This window comes from Grus americana, chromosome 1, assembly GCF_028858705.1.
Source record: "Grus americana isolate bGruAme1 chromosome 1, bGruAme1.mat, whole genome shotgun sequence".
NCBI lineage: Eukaryota > Metazoa > Chordata > Aves > Gruiformes > Gruidae > Grus > Grus americana.
Genome location: NC_072852.1, coordinates 51,772,595 through 51,778,594, shown reverse-complemented (window position 1 = coordinate 51,778,594; position 6,000 = coordinate 51,772,595). Strand labels below are relative to the sequence as shown.

At 49.5% G+C, this 6,000-nt stretch overlaps 1 protein-coding gene across 7 annotated transcripts in view; it reads left to right on the top strand.

The window, feature by feature from the left end:
• The first annotated feature begins 546 nt into the window (after positions 1 to 546).
• The window catches only part of NR2C1 (nuclear receptor subfamily 2 group C member 1), a 55,112-nt gene continuing 49,658 nt past the window's right edge, over positions 547 to 6,000 (top strand). For all 7 annotated transcript variants that reach the window (XM_054833891.1, XM_054833732.1, XM_054833564.1 and 4 more), the window contains exon 1: positions 547 to 779. The gene's annotated coding sequence lies outside the window, so the exon portion shown is untranslated. The remainder of the gene's footprint in view (positions 780 to 6,000) is intronic.

The window sequence follows — 6,000 nt, the reverse complement described above, 5'->3', positions numbered from 1 at the left end:
CGCTGCGAGGGTAACTCGCAGGGTGACAAAGCCCTGTCGTATCTCCATCACGTCGCACACGTTTCAAACGCCATCTGCAAGGCTCACCTACGTATTTGCCTCATTGGAAGACCCCACCGAGCTATCCAAAGCCAAGAGCAAAGGCTTTGCGCCTGTGGTGTTGAAACCCGACACGCTCCTGTTTCCTTGCAGAGAACCGCAGCGGGGATTTCCAGGCTCACGTCCTCTCGATGGGCGCGATAACGCCCGCAGGCCTGTCAGAACGACTTGGCGCAGAGCCATGTTTCCCCATCTGTGAGGGTGCTCCGCCTGAGGCGCCCCCTCCCGAGGAGCGCCTTGCTCCGGGCCCGGCCCGCTGCCACCTGCCCACTGCACCTCAGCTTTCGGTGTTCCCCACGGCACGCCATGCCCGGTGGCGGCAGCGCCCGCCAGTGCAGACAAAAGACCGCCCACACCCGCTGCGGCGGCGCAGGCCGCAACAGTGCTGCCGCCCCGCCCCCAGGCGCCGTTAACGGTCACCGGAAGGGTGGGGAAGGTGAGGCGGGCGCGACAGCGGCGTCCCGGGCCCCGCCTCGCCCCGCGCGGACCCCTCCCCGACGGGCCCCCAGCCCTCCCCGCAAGGCGGCCGGGCGCAAGCGCAGGCGCAGCCGCCGCGGCGGGGCGGGGCGCTACCGAGCGGAGGGGGCGGGGTCGCGAACTCTGACCTCCGGGAGCCGGAGCCGCCGCCACCACCACCAAATAAACCCGCCGGAGAGGCCGCTGGGTGTTGGGACCCTCAGGTGAGTGACTTCTCTGGCAGCGGCTTAATGGGGGCGCCGCTGCATTAACGGTGCGAGCACGCGCGGCTGCTGGCTCGCCGCCTCCGCGGAGCGGGGCGCCGCCCGTGCCGTCCCATCCAGTCCCGCCTCAGGCCTCGGCGCGTCCCGCGGGCGGTCCCGCGCCCCCCGACCTTTCACCTACAGGAACCGCTTGCGCCTCCCGCCGTCCCGTATCCGGGCGGCGCCGGCTGCCGCTTCCCGCCGGCGCGGCGGGCTCCGGCCCCTCCTGCTGGGGAGAGGGAGCCGCGAGGCGGCGGCAGCAGCAGTAGCGGCGGGTGATGCCACCCTCGTGCTGGGCTCCGGCCCCCCCCCCCCCCCGCCAGTGCCGCGGCCCCGCGCAGCCATTTTGTGCGGGGCGCCGCGCTGCGACCCCGCTGGCGGCGGCGGAGGGCGAGCCCGGGTGCTGGCTCGTCCCCCCTTCCCCCTCCCCGCGCCGTCTCGCCGCAGCCCCGCCAAGCCCCCCCGGGGAGGGTAGAGGCGAGGGCCGCCTGCCGCGGGTGAGGGGAGGACGGGCCCGGGCGCTGGGCTGAAGCTTCGCCGCGTTTCTCCTTCCTCGGCGGCCGCCTTGCGCCGTCTCAGCGCTCCGGGGAGGGGAGGAGGGTGACCGTGTTCCCCCTTTCCCCCCCCGCCACTTTGTGCCTGCTGATACCCTCGCCCCGTCGGTTCGCTCTTCTCAGCTTTCTCTGGCGCCTGTCGAGGTTCATTTGGGTTAAGGCAGTGTGTCATGCCTAACACTCGCTATTCTTTTTCTTGGGGCAGATGACCCTGTCGCTGTTCCTCATTTTTGTCTCGTTGGGTGGGGTTTTTCTTTTAAGCTGTGGAGTTTGTGCATGCTTTCTTTTCTCGGTGCTGCAATATATTGTCTTAAGTGTAAAAAGCCCAGCTCTGTACCACAGGAAGAACTTATATTTGCACATTGTGGAATGAAGAAGGGAGATGGCATGTGTTGTGCAAATAAACTTATGCAAGGGGGGGGGGGGGAAACAAAGTCTTTTGATAGTGGTTTTACTGCAAGACAAGTGTGTGGACATGATTCATGAAAAACTGAGTTGGACATTCTTCATCTGTGAAATCTCTAATCTGAAGCTACTCATACCAGCATCAGCAAGGTGGACTTGGGAAAGTAGTGTAGTAGGAAGAGCTGCACCCCCACCTATCACAGAGAAATAAGATGGCAAAAAAATCAAATAGTTTTCTGTAGGACAGCTTCCTAGGTTTAGAATCAGCTTTGTGTAAGTAGAAATGTAAGTATCAGAGGGAGAGGCAAAACATCACATTTCTGTGCAGGCAAGGCAGTGCTCACCTAGTGACTTTTTTCTACGCTTTGTAATTTTGGATGGCTTTTTCTGTAACAGCACTTCTACCTGAAAATAATTCTATAAATATTTTTCTGCCCCCTTTAGTCCATGGTAGCCAGCTGTGACATGAGATGTCCCACGGAGCATTTAGCCCACAACTTACTCCTTGCTATACAACTTCCCTCAGGGACGCTTGTTTGAGGGAAATCTTAAGGTCTGTGAAATGTTCGACTGCTGCTGTCTGTAGCTCTTTCTCCAGAGACATTGCAGACCTCCTCTTATCACAGGACTAAGTATTATTGTGTGATGGTGTGTTCACATGCATGGTAGTCTAAGGAACATAACTGACATCACCCAGTGGGGTGTACAGTCCTCAACTGCTTCTGCAGTTCATGCAAGCTGCTCTAGCTGGATGATTGGACACCGCTTGCTAAGTCCGTTGTGTTCTGCAACAACGGATCAAGTTGCTTATCATAGAAAAGAGCTTGCAGTAGATAAATTAACTAGCTTTAACTTTTCCCCTCAATTCTTATTAATGTTTCTGTTTTTCTTGCTGGCTGTATTTTCTTGTGAAATGCCTTGAAGGGAACAAATTTGGTGGGAGTTCTGATATCTTTGAGTAGCCATAGGCCAAGGCTAGATTGTGGGAGAGGAAGGGGGAGGTTGTTTGGGTTTGGGGTTTTTGTTGGTGGTTTTTTTTTTTTTAAGCCTGCCTTGATTTTTCTGGTCAAGTTTCTTAGTGTCTGAAGATAAAGCCCTAAGCAATGTGTGTAATTCTGAAGCTGACTTTGATTTGGGGGGAAAAAAGGTTGGACCAGATAACTTCTAGAAGCACCTTTCAACATGAATTATTTCATGATTGTTTTCTGTTATTTGGGGGGGTGGGGTGCACAGGAAACCAAACCCAAACAAAAACCCACTGGTACTGTAGCATGTGCTTAAATAGTTCACATGCAAAATATAATTACAGAATGCTTAAAGCTAATGTGCTGGTCCAGTGAAAACTGGCTTTCATCTATAATGTGAAATCTAAATATTTACACTGGTAAGATTAGCTTGCTTGTTCCCTATGCTGATACTCAATTTTCATTTTGATCTATTGTGTGCTCATTGTGTTACGCAATTAAAGTTTGCGCAGCCAGTGAAGTTGCTGGAGTTTTCTTACGGTTTGTGAAGGAATGCAGTCTCCCTAAAGATAGCAACCTGTGCCTAATGTTTGGGTCAAAAAAACCTGAAGAAAACCAGTACCCCTTGCTTAAAGTAGGGAGCTTGACTGTGTATAAGGAATAGAGCGGTGTCAAATCTTTAACTTGTACATGTTTATAATGCTGGCAGACAGTGTGGATTTCAGCTAGCAGTGCTGCAGCTGGCAGAGGATATGTGTGCCTTTCCTGCTTCAGCAGCCATCCTGGCTTAAGCAGTTTTAATAGCAAGCTTTGGTAACCTGAGTTATTTTGGTTGATACAGGTCAGGGAGCTCTCATGTGAGATCTGCTTTCCCAGACCTGTGGGGGTATTGACATCCACTGTGAGGAAGTAGTAAGCAGCTGGGGTGGGTGCAGGGGCTGCAAGCTCTGGCTGGCACAGCTGTCTGCGTTTGCTTTTTTGTCACACACAGGCTACAGCATGCAACCCAACAGTGACCCTCAGGGAAAAGTAAACAATACCTGTGTTACTTTCTGGTAAACTTTTAAAATTTTTTTCCTCAGTGCTGTTTCAAGCTGCTTTTAGCACTTGAAACTTGTGCCTGTACATTATTGGCATAAGGTAAGCTGCTGCAAAACAGTATTTCATCAGTGTGAAAATCATGGATAAAGCTGCAAAGGTGCAGTTAATCAAATTCTTACTCTTGTGTATGCAGACCTGTCTGTGTTCTTACCCGTAGTCAGCAGCTTTTGATTCCAGAGATTACTGCCTTAGATAGTACTTGCCAAACCCTTAAATGAATAAAGGGATTCCTTTTCTGAAGAATCAAACTCTTTATTTCCAGTGCTCTGAGATTGGAAAATTGGTTGTGCTTTCTGAGTGAATCCCCTGTATCTTATGATGCAGTGCTGCAGATTTCATAAGGAAGTAAGTTCCTTCCTGAAAATCATGGTCTAAGAACTACCTTTCTGTATCAATATTTAGATTAACTTTGTTGGTTTGGCCAGGCCTTCTCTGAAAGGCTGTTCAAATGAATTAATTTTATTTAACTTGATAGTAAGACATGCTGGACCAAGCTAAATAGTTGACTGCCTTTGTAGGAAGCTAAACCAGAAACTTGAAAAACATAAACCACCAAAATCTAAAGCCAAACCCTCTGCTATTGTCATATTAGCTATAATTAATGGTTATTTCATTCTATATAAGTTGAGGTTGCTGTTTATAGCTTAGCAGTAACTTTGTGGTGTGAAAACTGCCCCATTTGTTTTGGTAATATGTTTCCTTTGAAGTACTTAGTGTCCTGTTAATATCAACATGAGTATGCTTTCACTGTTGACTGACTTCATCTGAATATTTTTTCCAGAGTGCTTTACTTATGTGTTTATAGGAATTAAAACCACAGTTTCTCTACCAAAACCTAAACCTGTGGAGTTGATAAAAAAAAAAAAGAAAAAACAACAGGGAAGAGGTGTGTGATGATATTTGTAAAGGGATATTTTTATCTGAAACAATGTCAACACTGATTTACTGGAAGGATGTTTGTGTAAGGGGGCAGTTAGTAATAGTACTGGTGAATAGGTTTGAAAATCCTTGCCACAGTGTACCTTCATGTATCAGCTCCCTCATCTGTGGCTGTAGTTCGATGAATGCTCCAAAACAGTCATGTCACACTACACCTAGATGGGCAATTTAGTGTTATACATAAGCAGGTGTACCAATATGGGTTTTTTCCAAAATAAATGGTCTTATTTCTGCTTCTGCCTGCTTTTCTTGTGTTACATATTGCAATTGTAAGCTGCAGGGTGAATAGCTTCAGATGATGAGCTTACCTTGCAGGTCAAATGCAGAGGGGGACAAAGCTGTTGGCCAGGAGTGGGGCTACCCCTCTTTGAAATGCTGTAATTATCCCATAGTGAATGTAATGCCTCAGTGTGTTTGGAAAGAAGGGTTTGCACTCGCTGTGCTGTGTTAGTGTAATCTTTGTGTGTGTAGGAGAATGGACCTGGCTGAACCTAATCCAGTGACAGGGGAAATCTTCAGTCGGATGAACTTCCTGGTTCATTGTGCAGCTTGAGCTCTGGTGCAGGGAACCCATTTGGGGTTTTTTCTTCCTGTACCAATGCAGGATTTTGCAAGCTTCAGGTAGAGATGCAGGCTATGGCTGATATTACACAGTGCAGCTTGACCTGATTAACTGTCCGTCTCCTTACCTAGCTCTGGCATGTAGCCAGTGCTCATGTGAGTGGACTCAGCTTGCAGACAGCCCCCTTGCCTTTTCCTCCTCCTTCCTTTCCCCTGCTGTTTGTGGGGCTGGTGAGCTGAATCAGCTCTGTAGCTGTTCAGGCAGGTTCTAGAGATGGCAGGATAAAAGCAATGGGAGCCCAGGGCTAAATCGAGACTGTCCCTTTGGTAGCCCAAACTGTAAGGATGACTCTGCAGTCTCCTGAAAATTTATCCTAGCAATTCTGTTTTCTCACCTCTCCTCCCACTGTAGCACTCACTTACATGAAAAAGCAGTGAGACCAATGATTCTAAATTAATTGTACAGGCATGCCTACAAATGCATCTCTTTCTGTATTGATGTGTGCCTTTTTAATTATTCCCTTATGCTTTTTACAAGCATCTCATCCTCCCCTGCTTGCCTGCAGGTTTAGCGGCTTCAGTTTCCCGTGTTATCTGTCTCTTACATATGTACTCTCTAAACCTTGATGTCATGCAAATTTAATAAACAGTATCTAA